Source organism: Eumetopias jubatus, unplaced genomic scaffold (assembly GCF_037043125.1).
Source record: "Eumetopias jubatus isolate StellerSeaLion01/CBP00866 unplaced genomic scaffold, mEumJub1_p1.0 scaffold_11, whole genome shotgun sequence".
NCBI lineage: Eukaryota > Metazoa > Chordata > Mammalia > Carnivora > Otariidae > Eumetopias > Eumetopias jubatus.
In genome coordinates, this window is record NW_028274817.1 from 14,352,963 (window position 1) to 14,377,196 (window position 24,234).

The 24,234-nt window shown below is 46.8% G+C and overlaps 1 protein-coding gene across 5 annotated transcripts in view; it reads right to left on the reverse strand.

The window, feature by feature from the left end:
- Positions 1-23,152, reverse strand: part of FHL1 (four and a half LIM domains 1) — a 58,566-nt gene extending 35,414 nt beyond the window's left edge. For 2 of the 5 annotated variants that reach the window (XM_028094128.2, XM_028094125.2), the window contains exons 1-2: positions 23,043-23,130; positions 3,445-3,518 (exon numbers count right to left, since the gene is read on the reverse strand). The gene's annotated coding sequence lies outside the window, so the exon portion shown is untranslated. Of the gene's footprint in view, positions 1-3,444; positions 3,519-22,146; positions 22,166-23,042 lie in introns of those variants that run through there. The other 3 variants (XM_028094127.2, XM_028094129.2, XM_028094130.2) reach the window with 3 other exon arrangements.
- Between the last annotated feature and the right edge of the window lie 1,082 nt (positions 23,153-24,234).

Genomic DNA, 24,234 nt, shown 5'->3' on the forward strand with positions numbered 1-24,234 from the left:
AAATTAAAAGCTAATACTTTGAAAGGATGGCTCTCCGTCTGGAGCCTCAACTTCATCTAGACCGGAGGTTGAAAGCTTACATGCCTCTAAGAGCCAAGCAGGTCTGAAAAATGAGTAAAACACACAGATAACGGCCACCGACCCCTGTCCTTGGGATCGAGGAGGTAAGAGGGTGGCGGGAGCTACGGCAAATTTCAGAGCTCGCCTTCCATCTGAAGACACAGCAGCTACTCGGCTCTGCCGCCGAGTGTTGCCCAACAGGAATGCAGGCTCGATGTTACCAGATCTTCCGATATTTCAAAAGAAGCTCAAAGTCTGGGTTTTTAAAACATGTGAAATCTCTCAATTTTTAAATGCTGGCAATTCACTTAAAATTTTAAAAGAACACCTCTGTGTGCCAGATTCAGCCCACCAGTTTGAGACCTTGGCTCTAGACTGATGATTTCCAAATTCTTTAAGCTTGTGTAACCCATCTGTGCTGGTTTTCATGCTTACTTGCTGGTGCACCAAGAAGAGAGGTCACATCAATATGAATGGTACAAACCAAACCACTTTGACTACTAGATTTTAAATTTTTGTTTTGTGAATATTACACACTGCCAAATCAATAACGAAAGTGACCATATGTCAGTGATACAAATATTTCCTAGATGTGAAATACATGTTTAATTCATTCACTACATAGTCACTACTACAGAAACAAATACATAGAATACCCAGCTCATGGGTGTGTTAACAATTATGTTGGGTTCGGGGCGCCTGGCTGGCTCAGGCAAAGGAGTATGCGACTCTTGATCTCGCGGTTGTGAGTTCGAGCGCCACGCTGGGTGCAGAGATGACTTCAATGAACCAATGAGTGAATGAATCAATGAATCAACGAATGAATAAGTAAATAAAAAGTTTAAAAAAAAAAGAATTACGTTGGGTTTAAGTTTTCATTCCAAGTAATTCCATAATTAAAAGGTGGCCAAATGAAATAATTTCAAATTCTTGAACGATTAGGTTGACCTGTGACAAATGCTGTATTAAACATAAGTTGGGACTCATTATTTAAAAAACAAAATATCCTCACGTGAAAACTGCAAAACTCCAATTTTCTTAAACCATTCAAGTGTTCCGAGCAAACTTAAACAATGTAGTGTGAATATGCAATTTACATTTGCTTTCATTTTGGGGGCATTTGGGTTCCAGGCACAGCTGCGTCCCCAGCACTATGCTCGCATGCTTCATTATTTGCACATGCCTCGCCGGAGGTGGCATAAATCACAGGCTCAGAGAGCAGACTGGCGACAGGGACTTTGATCTGCCCCCCTGAACCCATCCGGGCCTACTCAATATTGGGCAATTTAATTAAAAAGGAAAATCAACTTTTGGCTTCCCCCTCTGCAAACAGGAAAAGCATCAAGGGATGGCCTACACTTGAAGAGCGTGAGACCAAAATGCGGTATTCTTTGTCTTTGGCCCACTTGCAGGGGATCTTGCAGGGGCAGCGCACACCTTGGCTCCTTGCACCCGGGACAGCTGACTGGGTCGGCCCGACCCTCTCACGTGGGCCTACGCTCCTGGCCTCGTACTCAGTAGGGCTGGGGGAATGAACCAATCAGGACGAGGAGTGAAGGAAGGTCACAAGATAGAGCTGCATCGTGACCACTGCACTGCTTCCCGTCAGGCCCTATAGATTCCCGCCACAGGGAAACAGCATTCAACAGATTCCATCGAGTCACCAGAGAAAACTCACTGCTCTAAAAGGAAACCCACAGATGCTAAGTTTTGGTTAAATTAAAGATGTCACGAGGGTGGTTTAGTATCACAAAACCGCTTCGAGTATGTACTCAAAAGCCTCCAATGAAAAGGTTTCCTTCTGAGAACACGCACAGGTTCTGTGGAAGCTTTCTCTGATGAAGTGTATCGGAGTTGTAGAGGGCCAACGAAGTTGATGGGCTGTGCCCTTCTGTGGCCCTCCTTAAACAATCTAGTCTCTGTTGCTGCGGGAAAAGAGAGGCATGGGCTGTTGGTGGGGGGGGGGGGGGGAAGGCACAGAGCTGCACCGTCTGCTCCTCAGACAGAGAGCACCGTGCTCCCAGCTGCCCTCGGGCTCCTCAGAGGATGGTGAGAGTCACAGTTCTGCTCTGGTGTTCTCTACTGGAGGAAGGCCTAAGATTTTATTTGAAGACCGGTTTCTATCATTATAAAAACGAAAGTCTGAAAACTACCCTTTTAGGTAAAGGCTACAGACGACAGCCACAGCAGGGCCGAGACCCTCGGAGGGCAGAGTCGAGAATGCTCGTGGCTGAGAAGCTGCTGACGCTTTTGTCTTTGGGCCAGTTGGAAGCCCCGGGCCCTGGGAAGATCTGCCAGCTTCCATGTAATTGAGGAAACTGACAAAATTCAGATTAAACGGTCCTAAAAATCTGTCCTACGTTTTTTATCCTTTAAGGTATGAATATCTATATATTTCAAAACATGTGAAGAATTCTACAGCAAGTCGGCGTCAGGGAAACAACAACGGCCAGCTCGTGAGCCTCTACCCTCACTGAAATCAACGCCCTACATCGAATGTGAGACTGAGCCCGGGGGGCGGGGAGGCAAAAGCAAAAATGCAGCAAGCCTTGGATGGATGGAAAGTGCAAATCCTGAGTAGTCTGGCGCTGGCACATGTCACCTCCTCTCCCGCAAACGTGTGGGGGAGGCTGGGGCCCAGAAAGCGGAAAGCCCAGGGCCCCTGACGCTGGGCCTGGATGAACCATCTTTGAGATTTGCACAGGTGAATGCCCCGCCTCTCCGGGAGAGCACAGTAACCCTGAATCATCCCAGAGTTCGACGTCAGCCCTGCGGGCTAAACGAAGACGAAGGAGGACATATGCTAAAGTGAAAGGGTTGCCCAAGGCTCCGAACTTCGGTTCCGATCTGCAAGCAACGTGCTGGCCCCCGCTGACGTAATGCCACGGAAGCCCTCTCGGGCGTTCCTACCCTGCATCTTGCAGGACCAGCACACACCTTGGCTCCTTGCGCCCCGGACAGCTGACTGGGTTGGCCCGACCCTCTCACGTGGTCGCCTGGGCAGCAATCTCCTCCCTCGATGCCACTACTGCTCCGCGGAGCTTTCCTGCTCCCTACTGTCCACGCTGGGGCATGAGCACCTCTTGATTCTCAGGCAGACCTTCTAACAGTTCTCTTGTGCTTGGCACATTCACTTTTCGTGCCCCCAAATTAAAAGCTAATGAGATTTTTCTCCCCCCTCGAAAAGACCTTCCCCAGAGAGCTAATATTTAGGATAAGCAGGGATATTGGTTGGATCAATTAAAATGAATCCTCTTCAGTCTACTATACAAATAAAGCTTTTTTTTTTTTTTTTTTTTTTTTTTTTTACAGTGTCGACCCCAACATCACCCATTGAAAGGCTGAAGATCGGTGTTCGAATTTGTGACAATCAGTGAAACTTACCTCACGCTGGACGTGTGGACACTGGGATGTAGTGAGCAAGGGCTGGACACAGTGGACAACCACTTCCAATGCGCCTAAGTCAGGAAAAAATGAGAAGCAAGATGCAAAGGTAACTTTTCAGAAGAAAAGAAACTCTGAAAACAAAAACAAAAACAAAACACCCCAAAGTCTACTTCTTTTGAAATGCCTCACAGTTAACACCTTCTACTTTGTATTTACAACCCTCAAAGTTAAACCGCCAAGACGTTCCGCATATTTCCCCACTGTCTGTTTATCATCTAACATTCGCACCGGCGGTGGATCTGGCCCCCTCATTATCAGGCTGTATTAGCTCAAACACTCAGCATTGTTAGCACAGTGAGCTCATGGCCTATTTCAGTTTTAAATTAACATTTGGCAATCACCCGGGTAATCAAAACAAATGACTCAGTCGTTTAGAATAGACTTATTAGTTGAGCCTTTTTTTCCCCCCTCTTTTAACATCTTTAGAATATTTTGCCACAGGAGGGCTCGGATCCAGGCAGAATGTAGAACACAAGTCACCAGAGGAATATTTAGAGGTGTTGCCATGGAGACGAGGTGCTGCATGACCACTGAAGTTATCTCCAATCAACAATGGCATTAGGATGCGGGCAGGCGAGCAGGCTCATCCCGGCCAGGGGCGGAGGGCTCACATCACTAGGAAACAGGTGTGCCCTGTGCTTTTCCCATCACCCAAGCAAAGACAGTCCCCTGACACGCCACCCTCCACAGAGGCACCTCACTGCCTTACCCCGCCCCCCCCCATAAGGGCCGGCTGGGGCTAAGGCGAAAGGAGGCGCGTGAAATCCTGAAACACAGACCAAGAGCACCTTTACATCAACTGTGAAATGGACATGAGCAAATGAGAACTGAGGAAAAGATGGCTCCCTGAGAGTAGGGCCCCCCATCTGTTCTGTTCCCTGCTCTATCTCCATGCCTGGAACAGTGTCTGATGGACACGCAGGAGACTCTCAGAAAGTATCTGTGGAGCGGTGTCTGGGTGGTGCAGTTGGCTAAGCCTCCGATTCTTGGTTTTGGCTTTTGGGTTGTGAGATCGATGTGGGGCGGGGGGGGGGGGGGAGCCTGACTGACGCTCCTCCCCTTGCACTCTTTCTCTAAAATAAATAAAAAAAATTTTTTTTTAAAAAGAAGTATCTATGGAACAAGGCAGGGCAGACATAAACCATGGATTATAACCAGGCTCATGAATGCCCACCTCCCGCCCCCAACCAACCATTTCTGGGTTGCTCACCCAACAAGCAGGGGCTAGAGAGTTTTAAAAGCGTTGTGTGCTGGAAAAGCAGTAGCTGGTCCAGTTAGTTCAACAGGCCGACGGGTTCGTCTGTGTAGAGATCTTAATGACAACTGTCACACTGAAGATAACCCTTCCCAACTCAGGACGGACAAGGGTGCTGACTAGAGGGACAGGTTCTTGGGTCCCAGATCAGAAGCCCAGAGGAAGGCAATCTGCAGCCAAGAGGCCAAGAGCTAGCTTTCAAAAGCAAATGTCTGAAAGGGACGGACTTCAAAGAAACACCTTCTAGTCCCCTTCCCACTTCTATTTACCTAGAGCTGGCATTTTCACATTCTGTCATATGAATATGTGTTACTTGTTTCAGGTTGTGTGTCGTCCATCCTACGGACCCTGAAGTGTCTTTGTCTTGGGGGCAGGGCCAGAAACCCCACCTCTCTTTCCTGACCCTACTTATTAGCAGGGCACGGAAACATATACAGAAAAGGCTTCGCCCCGTCTCCTTTCCCACTACCCACAACCCATTCTCACGGAACTCACTGTTTCTAGAAGGTGCCACACCCTTTCATGCTGGGGTGCGAATGCAGCATGGCACAGCTGTTCACACCTGGGCTCAAACACCGGCCCTGCCTCACAGCCACTGTACAACCTCTGAGCCTCATAATGGGAAGCTATCTCACAGAGCAGCTGTTTGGCAGGAGGGCAGCGCCTCACACAGACAGGGCGCTGAACAGGAGACAGGCCATGATCACCCCCAGGATCGCAGGCGCACCCTAAAAATGGTATCAAACTCGGGGCGCCTGGGTGGCTCAGTCATTCAGCGTCTGCCTTCGGCTGAGGTCGTGATCCCAGGGTCCCGAGATCGAGCCCCACATCAGGCTCCCTGCTCCGCAGAAAGCCTGCTTCTCCCTCTCCCGCTCCCCCTGCCTTGTGTTCCCTCTCTCACTGTGTCTCTCTCTGTCAAATAAATAAACAAAATCTTTAAAAAAAAAATAAAAATGGTATCAAATTCGGATAACAATTTCAGGCACTGCCACAAACACCTGGCACCAAATACGCCCCCGTTCAGATTCAACCCAATGTAAACTTCGAACCCGAATCCATCCCACACCAGCCTTAATACACTATTTCATTCTACTCCCCCTTCTGGAATGGATTTTTCCTGGACATGGGATTTGATACACACTGGGCTCTACCCGGGGGAATCGGTTCTGAGCTTAAAGAAGCGGAAGAGCTTCTTCCCTAACACCCCAACCCTGCCAGGACCTTTTCCTGCCTTCTCGGTCTGCTCCCCAACCTCTACAAGTTCAGGCTCCGAGAGGCGGGTGGGGGAGGGGCAAAAGACCCGGCTTCTAGCAACCACACTAAGACCCGGGTTCTCCTTTCCGTAGGGAATCCTTGCATGTCATGTCCCCACACACCCTCCAGAGGGCAGAAGAGAAAGGCCCAAAGGCTGAGCAGGCAGAGTTCTCACACTGGGGTCCCCCATGGGCCCCCCCGCCCCCCCCAGAGTTAGCAGAGCCATAGTTCGTGCTTTCCCTATCAAGCACAAGACCGCCAAGGGCAATAACAACGTGCACTGAGATTTCACCAGCATCTGTATCTCCGCCTCACTTTACCGCCGGGGCTAGTGTGGCCCACTGAACATGGAGTCGGGGAGGGGAAGATGAAGACGCTCGTGGCAGGTGGGAGTTGGGTACCCCTCCCGATCCGCGGTGTGTGACCGTGCCTCTGAACAGACATCATACAGATTGTGTTGACGACTGTGCACAAGTCAAAGAATAAAAACCCAACGGCAGCCAAACACACTGGGTATAATGTGATGACAGCAAAGTCAAACCCAAACACTTTAGGGTTAGTCATGCTTTAAAATAAATCACGTTCCTCTCATCCCACCCTGACAAAATTAATAAGTGAAATTACGCAAACCAATTGTATGATTCCAGAAGAAGCCAGCAGCTATGTTCTAGTGACACTGAACATACGTAATCATTCTCCTTCAGGTTTGAACAATAGTTTATCGGGGTCACAGACAGTGGTGACCCCACCACTACTGACAGCCAAGCTTAAACGATCCCCAGATCACCAGTCAACTGGGTGAATTACGTGGAAAAAGAAAATCCAGAGCCAGCAGCTGTTTGAATGAACCTGAAAGACCAGTTGAATCAATCAAAACGGATGAGCCCCACAGATTCATTGTCTCCTCTAAATTCTCTGAAATGTGATTGTCATGGTAACCATTCCTTAATCATGCTCTTCAGACTATTCTCTCTTACCTAAGAAACCAAAGAGCGGTGAACCCCAAACGTCTTCATCAGGTACACTTAGCATGGCAACGGGCAGCTCAGACGTCTCATTTTTCCTACTTTTATTCAGGTGCTCACACTACTACGGTAGTCAGAAACACTGGCATTTGCGCTGTGCAAAACACATGTTAAATGTTACCATAAATGCAATAAATACAAATGAGCTGGCCACGGGCTCGTTTCCTTTAGCAGAACTGATAAACTGGCTGTCATTCAGCAAAATAATTTCTTGGTAAAAATAAACACAGAAGAAAGATGCCTCATTTGTAGTAATTTCAACATAATTAAGATCTGTAACGTCATCAGATCTTTAACAACATACTAACTTAATAAACAAAAACCGAAAGGATATTACGTTACAGAAATGCAATAAAATCTAATTTTGTGTTTTTATATTAGGATTTAGTATAGAGTATATCACAAAACATACTCTGGAATATCATTTATTTATTCCACACAAGTTTCTAATCTTCACTTTATATGTTATAATCATAATATTCTTCACAATTTTTTCTTTGTTTTACTTATCAATTTATTTTGAAGATCATTCCATATTGGTATACACAGAGCTGCCTCATTTTTAAATAGCTGTCTGGTAGTCCATTGTTGGGGAGTACTATTGTAAGTTTATTTTTTTTAATTTTTTTTTTAACTATGTCTAGCTTTTTTTTTTTTTTTTTTTTTTTTTTACAGAGAGAAGGAGAGTGAGAATCCTAAGCAGGTTCCACGCCGCGGGGCTCAATTTCACGACCCCGAGAGATCATGACCTGAGCCGTAATCAAAGAGTCAGATGCTTAACCAACTGAGACACCCAGGCACCCCACTTTATTTTTATTTCCATTAATTTATTTTTTTCTATTAATTTATTTTTATTTTTTGAGTCTAGCGGACACACAATGTTACACTAGTTTCAGGTGTACAACACAGTGATTCAACAAGTCTACACGTTAGGCTGGGCTCACCATTATTCTACACAATTTGGAAAGAGAAAGGTTTGATCCTTATTCAGTTTCAGAAAAGATACGTTATATTTTTAAAAGATATCCACTAGATACACTACACGTTTAAAGTTGTGATCACTCTAGATCTTTTCCCTAGATTTTTACAGTTCCTTCAGAAAACTAAAAAGTGTACAGCTTTACCAAAGTTAGAGTGATGAGCCATTTTTAAACCTTGCATTGAAATACACATAACACTTTAAAATATTGAATTTGTTTTTATAGGTTGCCAAACTAGGTAAGGAAAGGTGCCTTTCCTTCCCGATATAGCATGACCTATAAATCAACAAAAGGTGGAAAGGTGAGCAGTGCCCTCACCATGACCCAAATAAACACTAAGAAGCCCTTTCCATGGGGCCATTAAGCGTCTGCCTTCGGCTCAGGTCATGATCCCGGGGTCGTGGGATCGAGCCCTGCATAGGGCTCCAGCCCTGCATCAGGTTCCCTGTTCAGCGGGGAGTCTGCTTCTCCCTCTCCCTCTGCTGCTCCCCCTGCTTGCGCTCTCTCTCTCTCTCTCTCAAATAAATAACATCTTAAAAAAAAGAATACTTAAGAATAAAAAAGCCATCAATAACAGAAAAGGGGACACTAAAATTATCAGGCATCAGGAACAAATGTGAACAATGCAAAACAAAACAAATCAAATGGCGAAATCCAGCAAGAAAAATGAAGTGGCAAATATTTGCTAAAGTCAAAAGGTAAAACCTTAAAATTCTTGTCCTTTGCCCTAATGTCCAATGGTATTTTTGTTTTGTTTTAAAAATATGAAGATTGATGTCCTTTCAATGACTATTACAACAGCTCCCAAATAAAACAAATGATAAAATAAAAATTCACTTAATTGACTGATAGGCTCGAATTAGTCATTGCCAAGTTTACGACTTTCCCACAACTCCAAGCATTCTTTCGTTAAGAGACAGGATTGTTTCCCCTGCCATGATGACTGTGGGTAGCTTTCTGGGTGACTACAGTTCTGTATTTTTACATAACTCACTGGGGAATACCAGCTCCCTAACTCAAAGGATGAGCACAGATCCATAGAATGTGACAATTCTGATAGAAGCATCTAGAGAGTGCTGGCTCTCTCAGAAGTTTGAGAGGAAGTACTGGGTCAAAGACATTTTAATACTGCCCTCACTCCCACAAACCATCACCCAGTCACGTCTGTTTGTCCTGCCAAAGAGCCTCCAGACCTTCTCTTCCTTACAATCTCAAGTCCGTGATCCTAATTTGGCCCATCACCACTTCACACCTGGACCACTTCATCAGACATGCCCCCTTCTTCATACAGCTGCCAGAATAATTTTTCAAATGTACCACCTTGAATGCATCGCTCCCTTCCCAAACCTTCCTCCATCATAATCTAAAGACCAAATTTCTAGCAAGAAATTCAAGGCCTTCCCATCAGACCCGCTTTTCACCTTGCCCCATTCTCTACTCTGGCTTTGGCAGACTCCCGGCCAAAAGGTTTGTCACCACTGGAGAAGAACAGGTGCTTTGGCTCATGCCCCCCTCCCCTTAAACCAGAGATTCTCAAATTCTGGCTGCACCTGCAGAGCCAGAACCACTCGCGACGGCTGGGTGCCCCCCCCCCCAACCAAATTCCCTCAGATGAATCTAATATGTAACCAAATTTGAGAACCACTACCCCAAATTCCTCTAACCTGTAGCTGTGAAAGTTTAGTGGGCATCAGGGTCTCCAGGGGGAGTGGGAGTTGTCCAAACACAAAGTGTTGGGCCCCATCCCCAGTGTTTCTGATTCAGTAGGTCTGGGGCGGGCCCATGAATCTGCATTTCTAACAAGCTCTCAGGTGATGCTGATGGTCCAAGAACCCCACCTGGAGGAATAGTGGTCAGTAGTTAAAATTAGTAATAGTACACATATGTACTGTGTACATACTACAGTTAACTATCGTGGGTACACTTCATTTGGCAAAAAAGAATGTACCATCTTCTGGAATCTCTTCCATGATTGGCAAACTTGGGCTGGGAGTCAAGACTCCCAGCTCTCCCCTCCTCCCCGTCAGTTCCATACTCTCCACCACACCCTTCCCGTGTCTCTAACAACTTCTCCAATTAGAATGGAAATTTCTTGCTTGAAGAGATCACTTTTGTTTTTAGTAACTCTCCACAGCATCTAGCAAGCTTAGCCAAGTGCCTTGCACATAGAGTAAGCGCTCAGTAAACATTTGCTGATTTCATTTTATGACGTTCTCTGGCTCCTACTTTATAAGCTGGGTCTGGCACTCCGTGACCTGTTCCCTCACACGTGGGCAAATGGGCAGCCCTGCTCCAATCAATTAGCCACAGAGTAAATCTTCCACATCAGCGTGCACTCTGCTGGAATCTGCTACAGGGACAAGAATAAACACACAAAGAAAAATGGCAGGGGCTTTAAAAGTGGAAGGAGTGAGAACTTTATAAGGGGACGCAATTCCACTTTTGAGCTGCGTGTCAGAAAACACTTACAAAGTACCCCTAGGATCCATCGTCCACCTCACAGTCCAGTGCAGCAGTAAAAAACCCCACCGTTAGGGAAGGGCGTTGCTCTCGTAGTTTGAATGCTTAGGCCAACAGTCCCCCAACTCTTTTGTGCTGAGGTCCTCCTTGTTCCTTAACAGAAAATCCACAAGGAACGGAATTACAGGTGAAGAGCAGACAGAGGGGAAGGAAGAGATGAGGCGCCAAAGGGCTGGGAGAGGCACTCAGGCAAGCAGCAAGGGGCAAGAGGATGTTGTCACAGGCGTGCCCGGCATGCCCCGGCCACTGCACCTGCCCGGCCCTTCCAGCTATTTCCCCTGCAGTTTGAGTGGGAGGAGCAAGACTACTGGAGGCCTCGAGACTCACCAAGCCTGTCTATACCTACGAGGCAAATACATTACGATGTGGTTGGATGGTCACTTTTGCCACATCTACGACAGCCAGGGATTTCTGTACCATCAAGTCAGCTGCAGGCCACGGTATCCATGGTGAGGGTGACCACGAAGAGTGCGCTGGCTGTGCCTCGATTTGGTCACCACTGGTAGAGACTAACCCGTGATCTTGGCAGCTGACCTGGACTCCCCCAGCGTCCACATGGATTGTGTGACTCAGGGGAGAGCTTATTTCTGTGCCTAACAGAGGTAGGGGCACAGGAATCGTCGGTCAGTGAAACCACGTGGTGGCATCAAGAAAAAATACAAAGAAGTTTATCTAATAACAAGTGTGACGGTAAGTATACACAACAGATCCATACATAAAAAATTACTTCTGATACGTAAAATAAGTTTTAAATAGGTGAGCTCTAGGGCGCCTGGGTGGCTCAGTCGGTTAAGCGACTGCCTTCGGCTCAGGTCATGATCCTGGAGTCCCGGGATCGAGTCCCGCATCGGGCTCCCTGCTCGGTGGGGAGTCTGCTTCTCCCTCCGACCCTCCCCCCTCTCATGTGCTCTCTCTCTCTCTCTCTCATTCTCGCTCTCTCAAATATCTTTAAAAAAATAAAAATAAAAACAAAAAAATAAATAGGTGAGCTCTATAACCAACTGTCCCTTTTCTTCGTATTTTTTCAGGCAACTCTGGAGTTTTTCACTCTGGGTCTAATCACAGACCCAATGGGACACATTCTTTGATCAACCACATCCCCAAGGTATCCGTTCCTTGGGTGATCACCTTCATTTATGTTTTAATCCTGGATGTCTTATCAGTTGTTTCTCTTCTAGTCTCCCTCAGTCTCAATGCCCCTCTCAGAACCCATCTCCTGACCTCTGCTTACTACCACCTGCCACAGAATGTTCTGTGGTTTTGGTTTAGTTTTTAAGTAAACTCTATCCCCAGCATGGGGCTCGAATTCATGACTCCGAGAGCAAGAGTTGCATGCTCCACCGAGCTGGCCAGGTGGCCCTAGAATGTTCTGTTTTTACAGCCAACTCAAGAAAGCAACACACACTTGCAGTTGCTCATAATAATCACCCGGTTTCAGTATATAGAAACCAATTACAGTAAGACCTTAAAAACCCTAATCTTCTCACCCGGGCTTCCTGGCGAGCTGGCCACAGTGAATAACTGCATGGAGGTTCTGGTGTTGGGTCTTATGCTACCACAAGCCATGCGATAGCCTTTGGCCCAAAGCAATCCAACTCTGGCCAGGATATTGGCTCAGAGTCGGCGTGAGCTCACCAATCGTCACTGTTGCTCATGACACCATAAGTACAGGGTCAAAAAAGGGATCATGGGATTGTAGGGCAGGGAATTATGTTAAGTCCAGGGCTCTTCTCCAACACAAAGATGGCATGATGTCCCAATGGTGGCAGACAAAGCAAGGCCCAACCCAATGCTCACGCAGACCTGTCCAGTAACTACTATGCAACCAGCCAGTGGTCAGCAAAACTGAGCCGCTCCCTTGGAAGCTCACCCTTCCACTTTGCGGGGGGAGGGGGCCCAGGATACCAGTTACATCACTCCAGGAGAAGCACTTCTCTTATGTTACTAGCACTGAAAAACACACACTGCACTTCTATCTGCAAGTTAACAGTAAAAAAAGTGCCTGATATAGTCTTTGTATTTCTGAATCTTAAAGGGTTTTTAAGTAGCTTTTGGGGGCAGTTTTAGGTTTGCAGGGAAATTGAGCAGAAAGTACAGTTTCCATCCCCCTCAACACCTCCCTCCCGATTTCCTTGGTTAATATTTTATATTACCGTAGCACGTTTGTCATAACCAATGAGCCAATATTCACACTTTATCATTCCTTAAAGTCCATAGTTTACATTGGTGTTGTGCATTCTACGGATTTTGACAAACGTTGAAGGTTTTCTCCCCTTTAGAGTACATGCTGAGGAGCGATGAATCACCTACCTTACCTCGAGACAATTGTAATTGCTTTAGCTTTGTAAAGGGAAGTTTCATAGGATTATAATGTAAATCATTTGCTTCTTTTTAATGATTCATGGTTTCAAAGTTTGTCCCTCCCATAGCCCACAAACACATTCACCTCTGATTATCTGAACACCAACCATTCACCACTCTCAAACCTCCAGCACGGCCCCAAACTTGAAAGGAGTCTGGAGAAATGATTGGACCACAAAACAAAAAGTAAGAAAAACAGCCTCCGAAATGATAGCTGACATGTTGGAATTAGTCAGTCTGTTGGCAACTCAGTCTGGAGAGGTTTATAAAAACAGCTCTGTCATGAGAAAGCAGAGCAGTGTGAGAGCAGGAGCATCAGGAGACGGAAAAGACAAGGAAGAAGAAAATGGGGAGCGGAAGACCGGGCAGGGCAGATGCAGTGGCATGCAGGAGCGACAGATGGACACTAGCTGGACAGCCAGATGCAGAGAACAGTGATGTGGACTGTTTTCGAGGGGGTAAGGGAGGAAGGGACAAACTGCATCTCAGTACTCTGGCCCCGAAATTGCCTAATTATTCTTCCATCTCAATATGTCAATGGGAAGGCAACGTTTAACATATCAAAAGCTTGCTTTGCACCTAAGCGCGGAAAGATGGTACGCCTTCCACCCACAAAAACATGCCCTCTGAAACCTTGTGGAAGACTCAAGGGATAGGGTTTGTTTATTCCTGTATACTGGTTATGTATATACGCTAGCTAGAGGTGTAAATGGAGAGAGATGCAAAATATTTACTCTCATTTTCTTCATTTTTACTTTGTAAGTGTGAAGCAAAATTCAAATTATTTTATTTGTCCTGTTCTTGGAGGATGTGACAGCTCATGGTAACTACTTTCGAAGAACATAGACCACTTTTCTGTTTTTATCAGAATCGTTTCTCTCTGGGCTGGAATCTGATCTTACAAAGTGGCTCTCACACCAAAGCAGATCAGTGCTTGCCTGAGGATGGGGGCAGAGAGAAGAACGTAAGGCCAAAGGAGCACAAGGAAAGTTTTTGGGGAGTGATAAAAATATCCTACCTCCCGATGGTGGCACTGGTTTAATGGGTGCATACATCTGCCCAAACTCATCAAACTGTATGCCTTAAGTGGATGCACTTTATCGTCCATAAATGATAATCAATGAAGTTGATTTTAAATTATCTCGATCATTCCACAATGTACATGTGCACCACATCATCACGTGGTACCCTTTAGACATATGCAATTTGTTGATTATTCTTTAATAAAGTAGGGGAAAATTTGACATTAAAAAAGGGGCTCTAGCTGGAAAAAAGGGGGGGCTCTAACAAAGGCAGACAGCTTTATCCGTAGATGCAAGTATAAACGTTCACCTCCTATTAGATATTTGGCTGCTTGGTTTCTTTCCTTCGTGTGGTGAGGGGTGCTTATTACTACATTGCAAAATTCCTTCCCAGGTCCAGGATTTGAAAATTTGAACTGACCCTGGCATCTGGAGATGCAGAATCGCTGACAAGGAACTTAGTGTCCCCTTAGCTTCCAGAAGCTACCTGGCTGAGGAACTGATCATTTTAGGTATTTGAAACTACAGTTATTTACAGGCTGTTTCTTAGAAGCTGTTGAAAAACATAAAATCATGTTAATTCAAATCTCTAAATCCACTAGCATGGCTTAGTGATGCAGAAATGTTTGGACTTGGGGCGCCTGGGTGGCTCAGTTGGTGAAGTGCCTGCCTTCAGCTCAGGTCATGATCCCAGGGTCCTGGGATCGAGCCCCGCATCAGGCTCCCTGCTCGGCGGGAAGCCTGCTTCTCCCTCTGCCTCTGCCTGCCACTCCCCCTGCTTGTGCTCACTCTCTGTCAAATAAATAAATAAAATCTTTAAAAAAAAAAAGAAATGTTTGGACTTTATGGCTGCTATGTGTATGCCTGTGTCTACTTTTTGGTCTCTAGAACCTGGGAGGGGAGGAGACACTTGTTACTTCCCTTCACCTGGCCACGTATAGTGCAGGTGATGGATTATGCCTGGGTTTCACAAACAAGAATGATGTATAAAACCAATCCTCGGTGTCTTCCTAATGAATCACACATTTCCAAAGCGACACGAGTCAAGCAGTCTTATCCACACCCGAAAACTGAAAGTGAACAACAAGTCTTAATCAAACACAGAACTTTAGTTTTGTCCTCTCATCAAATATCACCTTGACGATAAAACCTGTGTACTCCCAGCTATCATGTTCTTAGTATTGAAAAGTAAATTTAAACCCTTGTGGCTGTTACAAATTCTTGTGATTATGGTGCATATGGAACAGTTTCTGGCTTGGAATATACGTAAGACGCAGGGAGTTTTTATGTGGGTAAATAAAATATGAATTCTACTAGCACTGAAGTGCTGACAACAAAGACTTATTTTGAGTGTTCTTTTTCTAGGTTTCACCGCATTTAAAAACCAGTGCACGTATATCTTCCATGCATTTTAGATCCACGGCAGTTCAAAAATGAAGCACAAGCAAATCTCGCTGGTTTAAACACAGAGGAAAAGCCCTTTTCGGAAGAGAAATACGGTGTACTCCAGGATGCCAGGAAGAGCTGGTTGCTCTCCGACAATGCACATACTCATTAGCAGGCAATAATGAGGAACAGGAGTAAAAACAACTTAAGAACACACCCCTAGGCAAGGGTACAATTTTCTCATTTGTTCAAATGGTAAGCCCTTGGCAATGAATATCCAATCCATACTCATTATCTCACGTAACTGTAGCTTTGCTGGGGCCCTGGCTGTAGACGAGGGAGGATGTCGTGTTCGCGGGTTTCTGTGTCTATGCAGCCCGCGTGATCTCCATACGTAGTGTGTGCTTAATTCTAGTCTCCTGGTGACGTTTCCCTACCGAGGGACGTCAGCTCCCCTTACCCCACACCTGCTCTGGAGAGCCGCTTCCCCGCCGTGCCAGGCAGAAAATACCTGCCCGGCCTGGGGGTGGGGTAACCCTAACACTGGCAAGCGGGGTCGGATGAATGGGGCGATGTGGCTACACGCTGAGCCCAGGAAAGGCAAACGGGGAGAGTCTGCCGGACGGAAAGGGGAGTGGCCCCAAGAGTGAGAGACACACAGACCAAGGAGACACAGAGAGAGCGAGCTACAGGAAGAAAGAAAGAAGGGTAGGGGAGGAAAGAGAGGGAAGCTTACTGACGGATTTCAGAGTGCCACATTACAACCACCACTCTGGGGGCCTGTGTTAGGCAGCATTTGCTACGATTTTGTTAACTTCCTACCTAAGTCTGGAAGCAGATGCCATCTTTAAAATTTCCTTCCCACAATTTGAACAGACATCCCACTTTATAAAGGAAAAAAAAAAAATTCCTGCAACAATAGCCCTGTGGTCTTCCAGACTACCACATGGGAAGACTCTCATAAAGTCATTTTTCACTTCTGTGACTACAGGTACTTGGTACTTGGCTCCATAGGCCGGGGGAAATTAAACTGAGGGCTAGATGCATTAAAGAGGTTCCCCACTACTAACACTCAATTTCAATTTCAATAAAGCAAACAAGAGGACAAATTCCTGTAATACTCCCAGCTGATTTTTTTTTTTTTTTTGGTAAAGATTTTTTTAAGTCCTCTCTACGCACAGTATGGGGCTCGAACTCACAACCCCAAAATCAAGAGTCCCAGGCTCTACCAACTGAGCTGGCCGGGTGCCCCTACTCCCAACTGTTTTGATCATTTTCTGAAATTGGGAAATACTTGGCCTTTTTGGTATCCTTTAATATAGTTAATATACTTTCACCATAAAAGTCTGTTCTTCTGAGGGACAGGCCAACAAAAAGTCCGTGACTGCAAAGAGTTTTTATTTAGGAAATAAAAACTTACCCATGTACAGAAGACCTAACACTTCAAACGGGAACTCCAACACTAACAGACTGTATGACCTGGAAGCAGATGCTCGACCTCTGTGAGCCTCAGTTTACTTATCCATAAAAGGAGGGGAAGTGGGTCCTGACAGCCCTTTCTAGCGTGGGAATTCTATCACTCAAGTTGGAGGAGGAGAAATTTTAAGGAGCGTATATGATCGTTCTCCAACTCCACAGCACTGTTCCCATTTCACTCCTTAGGACTATGACTTCTCTCTACAGATACAATAGCAACTCAAAAAACCTTTTGGTAAAATTCTTAAAAAATGACTTGGGCTACATTTGCAAGTTGGACTCTCTGCAGTGCACTCGTTCAAATCCACCTTTAAAAAGAAATACAAAAAAAAAAAACAGTCACTAATCTATGGGTGGTGGGTTATAACTGATTTTTCTATTCTTAAGCTTTTCTGTATTTTCTGAACTTCCCTACAATGAAAAAGTACCACTACTGTCATGAAAAAGTTGGAGTTTTTAAAGGATTTGTGCATTCTTGCAAGTTTTATCAGCTTTCTCAAGTCTACTCTAAAATCATGAGGGGGAGGGTACAAAATCCGTATCATGATGCATGCCCATACCCAGTGCTTCATCACCCCAGTGGCTGATTGCTGCAGTCCGAATCATGACATTATTATTATAATCAGAATCTATGGCTCCCAGACCTATGTGGAAGTCAAAGTATGCATTTTATCTAAATAACATTTCATTTTTTTCCCCCCAGCACCCTGGCCCTTGAGAATCATGGTTGAAATTCCTTTCCAATTTAAAGTAAATGAAATGAAACATGAAGTCCTCCTTCTACCCACAAAAAACAAAAACAAAAACAAAAAAAACTGCTTGCCAGACAAAACATGATTGTTATTGGGCTGTTTTGTTTTCTTTTTTTTAATTTCTCCTCTTGTTACGTTCGAAAACACATCAAAAGTTAAAATAAATATTTAGCTGTCAAAACAAAACACACCCCTCATATGGAAAACCCAAGTATGAGTTTGATGACGTTTATTATAAAAACAACTTCCATAGCAAAAACAAATGTTTAAATTGTTTAAAAAGATGACAGAACCAAATGCTGTCATTACTAAGTTCTACAAGAGAGTCCTAAGAGGTAGAAGGTGAGCCGCAGAAAGAATATAAACACCATTAGCTAATTTCCAGTGTCATGGTTATCAAAACAGTATTTGAAAAATTCAAGTAAGATAGCAAAGAGAGCAAATGAAGTTCTCCAAAATGACAATTACAGGCTTAGTTCGGGTAGATCCCTAGAACAAATTCCCTGTTGACCTCAATTCTCATCAGTGGAGGAAAAGACAGTGATTCACCTCCCCATTCTCTACCTCAATATAATCCATCATCTATGACACGTTACCTCTGAAGTCTTTTTTTAATCCAGGACCAGTTACTCACCTTTCTGCAGCACGCTCAACTCAACCCCCTACACCGACCCCAAGATTTAGAAAGCAGCAAGGCACCGGGGCTTAGTCATGGGACTTACGTTCAAATCCCAACTCTCCCACTTAGTTGTGCAATCTTAAGACAAGTTACTTTCCTAACCTCATCTGTGAAATGCGCATCGTTCCTTTGCAGAGTTGCTGGGAGGATCAAATTACACAGTGGGTGTAAATTCAATGAATGTATTTTCTAGAACTATAGCAGGCCTTCAAGTAATGTCAGTTCCCTTTCTCCCCCTACTCCTGGCCACTTAGTTCCAAGTATGATCAAATTTAAAGTTCATGGTTTTAATTACTCTCAAGCAAGCTCAATGGTATATAGGACATGTAGTAATTTTAATGTTGTTAAGTAAGATTTTGAATGGAGCACGCCACAAGGGAGATGGTACGACGACGTTGTGCTCAAAAATCATGAACTTCTTGAGGAGTAAGATGATCTTATTTTTGATGTCTGCTTCCAACCCTGACCAGCCGAAAGACCTGAAGCAAGTCACTTTGCCTCTCTGAGCCTGGTTCCTCATGTATAAGATGAAAAGAATATAGAATGTACACAAGGGCCTGCCTGGCACAGTGCAAGTCCCGTAGATGGTACCTCTTACTGGTCTTTCAATCATTCAGGTCGATGTACTGGGACTAGTCACTTTTAAGACTAGTAGGGTGAGCTCTGCAAACACTGAATGTCTCGTCGAGACGCTGTTACTGCTTTCTACTCTGCCTGAAGTTACGTTTTACTGCATCTCATAGAAGGAATTCCATCAACCTCAGCACAACTTCCATTTCAGGTCAGGTAATTCTTTGTTGTGGGGGCTGCCCCAGGTGATGTAGACTGTCGAAGCCAAATCCTTGGCATCCACCCGCTAGACACCAGCAGCATGCCGCATCCCAATTCATGACAGCCAAAAATGTCTCCAGACATTGTTCAATGTCCCGTGGGGGGGGGGGGGTGCAAAACTGCCCCAGTTAAAAACTACTGGTCTAGCACTATCCACAGACAGGGCAATGCACAAAGATCTCAGGAGGTACCCCGGCAGGAGGGCGAAGGTTTACTAGAGCTACTCTTCAGTATCATTCACTCTTCTGGGCATCATCATCCATTATCCATAACCCAAAGCTGACCACAGAATAATTTTGTTTGGCCCCATCTGCTGTCAGATGATTTTAAGTCACGGGAAGGAATGCTGGCCTGGCCGCTATCTCCTCACAGCTCCATGAAGTGATATAAAGTGTGGACCTTAAATCAGGAAGTCTCCTATGTCCTATGTACTTCACCTAAAACGTTATCTTTTGCTAAAAAAGGCCATAGGCCTTAAGACCCTTAAGATGACTTATAAACCAGACGCCTGGGTGGCTCAGTCGATTAAGCATCTGCCTTCGGCTCAGGTCATGATCCCGGGGTCCTGGGATCGAGCCCCACATCAGGTTCTCTGCTTAGCGGGGAGTCTGCTACTTCCTCTCCCTCTTCCCTGCTTGTGCTCTTTCTCTCATTCTCTCTCTCTAATAAATAAATCTTTTTTTAAAAGATGACTTATAAACCATATTATTACCCAAAATGAAAAAGTATGTCTTAGTTGGGAAGGTGAGGTACTATTTATACCATGAATATTTCCCTGGCCAGAAATGACTCCACTGTGCACATGGTTGAAGCATGTTTAATGTATGTAAAGTGCTATGTTAATGCCCCAAAGACCCTGGACACCCCTTGATTATTCAAAACAAATTCATGGTCTGTTTTTCGTTTTAATAACTGCCCCAAAAGGCGGGAGCCATTTCTTATCCACCATGTATCCCTGCACCTAGAGCAGAGCCTCCAACACAGGTGGCAACTCAGTAAACGTTTGTTGAATAAATGGTCATACAGTCTGCTTAATTAAGTATTCTGCTGACAAAAAAAAAAAAAAAAAGAACCTTTCTTTGCTCTTGTCCAGCAGGAGCTGAAAGAAAGGAACTTTTTAAGAGAAAATAATTACAGCCTACTCCCTTTTACCCTAAATCCAAACAACTGGAAAGTTCAATTAACCAAAAAAATTTTGTAGGCAAAAGTTGGGGGAAAGCAGCCAAATAGATAAGGCCTAAAGTTCAAGCAAGCACAAACATTTGTTCAACTCCCAATGTTGCTGGCACCAGAGGGGGGATAAGGGAGGGGTGTGGGGCAGAAGGGAACCAGGAGGTGGGGAGCAGAAAAACAGGGATCGGCCTCTGAAGGCTGGCTTCCATTCTTTCAACAAACTGTTATTTTTTTTTTAATGTCAAAACTTTAGGGGTGAGGGTCAAATTTATGCAAAGACTTGATTTGCCAATTATTCTTCCAATGGCTATAAGCAAAATCTTTGAGACTATTTAGAAAGATATTTGATCATACTTTCATTAATTTCTGAGATTTCTTCATCTTTTTTCCCCCCTCCAGTCCTGCAGGGCAAACAACATGTTCTCAAAAAGCTGGCTAAAGACATCGATTTACTCCTCTTGTCTGGAGAAACTGAAGTCCCCAACACCCATCAACAGGCTTCCCTCTTTTTACCACTCTCAGCATTCTATTCCTAAGAGAGAAAACAATCAGACTTATATTGTATTTTTAAAAGCATAAGTTTTAGATTGTTGCCTGTATACAGAATGTGTATCGCAGTAACGTTAGAAATGGTGCATTTAATAGTGCTTATTTAAATGCATTTCATCAATCTGAGATCAGAATCTCTATTTCCAGTTCAGTATTTCCAGTAAACAAAGTAATTATTTAAGTGGTCCATTCGTTTGGTAGATAACTAAATTAGCTCCAATGCACTGGTATCATACAAGAGGAACCTTACACAAATTTTTTTGAAAGTTTCACTCAAAAATCTAGACTTGGTTAAAAAAAAAAGCTTTCCTTCTCCAAAAATTCAATATGGGAATGGAAGCGTAGAATTTTAAAAACCATATATGGTTACAGATCCTATATGGCAGTCTTCGACTACGTACTTATTGCAAGGCAGTTTTCACAAATCATGGCCCATCTGACCAATTTCCTGTTGCATAAAGATTATATTTGCTCTTAAAAATGTTAAATAACCATTTTTAAAGACTGAAGGTAAAGACTAGATTGGAACCTTATGCAACCAAAATGGGAAAGCACGTATAGTCTCACCACATTAAAGGCGTATGCCTTTTTAGTATGTACTCTTCTTAAGCAAATACAAGCATGAGTTTCCAAAGGCGAAGCTACCATCCCAGAAGCCCTTGCTTCTTCAGTGTAAAGAATGGGGAGGGTTCTGTTCCTGGAGAAGATGAGTTGGGGAGGGAAAGGCTCTGCAAAATTCCAAGGGATTCGTAATTTAAACTTCTGCTATTCTGCAAATGTTCACATCAAATTTACATTAAAACTGTCTTAATCAAGATAACGAAAAAAAATTATTCCTACTGCTCTATAAGCTTGCCATAGATTTGATAACCCAGGGAAGAATTACAGGCAATTACGAAATGATGGCTCCAATTAGGAAAACTGGATCTTTTCCAAATTCAAATCAAAGGGGGCTCAGAAAATCCCGATGGAATAATTTAAGCGAATAGAGGGGACTTCCAGCAAAGACATACGTTTATTCTATTTCTACCTCTTCTAAAAGCCAAGCAAAATGCTAACACGACGTATATCTCTTTCCCTTCAGGAAATTAAAAAACCAAACCTGGAGTCCCCTTTATAAACCCTGTTCCCTCTTCTTTTCCCAAGGGGTCTCCCTGGCACAGGGTTTTTATTGTAAAGGGCAATCCAAACAAACCTGAGAAACTCGCACAGTCCCCAGTGCAGAAAATAATATAGCACTGAACACGAACCACACACAGTCTTCCCTTGCTCCTTTGCAAACCTCTACCTAGTCCTGGACGGCTGAGAAGAGGTCACTAGGAATGGAAGGGAAAGAGAAGGAATGGAAGAGAACGAGAAACTTCGAAAGCACAAACCTCTCTCCCAGAACCTAGAACAAACAGCACCTTGTAGGGATTTCACGCTTTTCGAGGCGGAAAGGTCACACCCTGCAGTTCTGAAAATCCACCTTCTAAGGCTCAACCCACGTGACAGAACCTTCCTCTGGCTTCTCTAGGTTCCACGCTGGAGCTGAAATCCCCCACTCTCCCCACCCCCATTCGCCCTCCCCTCAGTAGGAAGACCCGCTGCGGACCCTCCCGGCCCCCTCACTTTCTCTGCACCCCACCCCCAACTCCTCCAACCGCCCCCAGCATCCCCGTCGAGAAAACCCCGCGAGCCCGCTCGCCTCCACGCCCGCTCGTCCCCACCCCCGCCCTCTTCGTTGTGCGACGCCGGGCAGGTCCCCCCTCGCTCCCTCCCCATCCCCGCCACCCCAGGAGCACGCCCGGGGGGGGCGGGGAGCCCCCGCCTCGCGTCCCCAAGCCATCCCGGCTGAGAACACCTAGGGGTGCCCCCACCTCACCCCGCCCCCACCGCCCTCCAGCCTCCGGAGGAAAACCAGGGGCCCCTTTCCCCCGCCCCGCCCCCCCATTCCGCGGAGAAAGCACCCGGAGCCCCCCTGGCACGCCCGCTCCCCCGCCCCCACGCCACTCCCTCCCCAGTCGCTCCCCATCCCCACGCCCGCCACCACGGTGGCGCAAGCCCGGGGTGGCCGAGGCACGCACCCGAGGGGACCCCGCGGCCCCCACCCCGGCCGGGCGGCCGAGGGAGGCCCGAGGCCGCAGGTACCCGCCGCGGCAGGCCGGGCGGCCGGGGCGGCGGCGGGGCAGGGGGGCGGCGGCGGGGCAGGAGGGCGGCCGCTCCCCCGGGCCGTGGGACCGGCGGGCGGGCGGCGCACCCGCACGCACACGCGGAGAGAAAGCGGGCTTACTGCCTGGCGATGCTCGCCCGCGCAGCTGTCTCGGCGGCGGCCGCTGCCTGCACCGAAACCGAGGCGCGGCGGCGGCGGCTTCGGCGGCGGCTGCGGATTGAGCCCCCTGGGCCGGGCGCTGGATGTAGGGCGCGGGAGGGGCGCGAGGGGAGGGGCGCGCGGGGGAGGCGGGGAGGGGGCGGGCGCGCGCGCGCGCGCGGGGGCGGGGCGCGGCGCGCGCCTGCCCGGGCTCTGCCCGCGGGGGCTGCGGGGCGCGGCGCGCGCGGGAGCGGGCCGGGCAGGGGGCGGGGGCGCCACGCACCCCGCGCGGCCACGTGCCCCCGCTTCGGGAGCGGCCGGGCTGCTGGCGCGGCGCGAGCGCGCGGGGAAGGTGGCTGCGGGAAGGCGGGGGCGAGCGCTCCCCCCGCCTCCCCCGAGGGGCGGCACTGGTCTGGAGACCGAGGGGAGGGCGGGCCGGGGGCGCCCGGGCCCCCGCCCCCCTCCCTCGCGCGGCAGCCCTCGAGGCCGGCGGGGAGTCACGAGTCACTGCAGGCAGCCGCGGCCAGGGCAGGGGAGGTGGGAGCAACAAAGAGAGTCGAGCGAAGGTGGCCTCACCAGGGGCCTCCGCTAACCTGCGCACTCCCTGCAAAGCGGCCGGGGTCCGGGATGCGCCCGGTTTCGGCGCCAGACTGCGGAACCCCGTGGGCCGGAACGCCGCCGGTGACCCTTCCGCTTAGTAACAAGCTGGTGGGAGCGAAAGGAGCTCCATCCATCCAGAGGGCTTTACCGCACTCAGAAAAGCACTGATGGCAAAGCGGCACGTGGCTACTCATTCACTCGACATTTGGTTTACTGAGCCCTCACCACGTGCCAAGCACTGTGCCAGGTGCTGGGGATACAGCGCAGAGTCATGCGAAGCACCATCCACCCTGCCCTGGGGGCTTGCAATCTAGTGGGGGAGACCGATGATAAAGAAGGGAGAAAATAATCGGATTTGGGCTAAGGCCTGTGCAGAAGAAGAGGTTGCAAATTGTATGATTAGGAAAGGAGGAGGTGACATTTAAGCGGAGCCCTGAAAGTTAGGACAGAAGCAACCATAGGAAAAGCCTTCCGGAAAGAGGGAGCAGATGTATGAAGGCCAGAAGGAGGCAAATATTGATGCCTTAGAATTAAGAGGTGGTGACTGACTGGCACCAGCAGAGCCCGGGAGAGA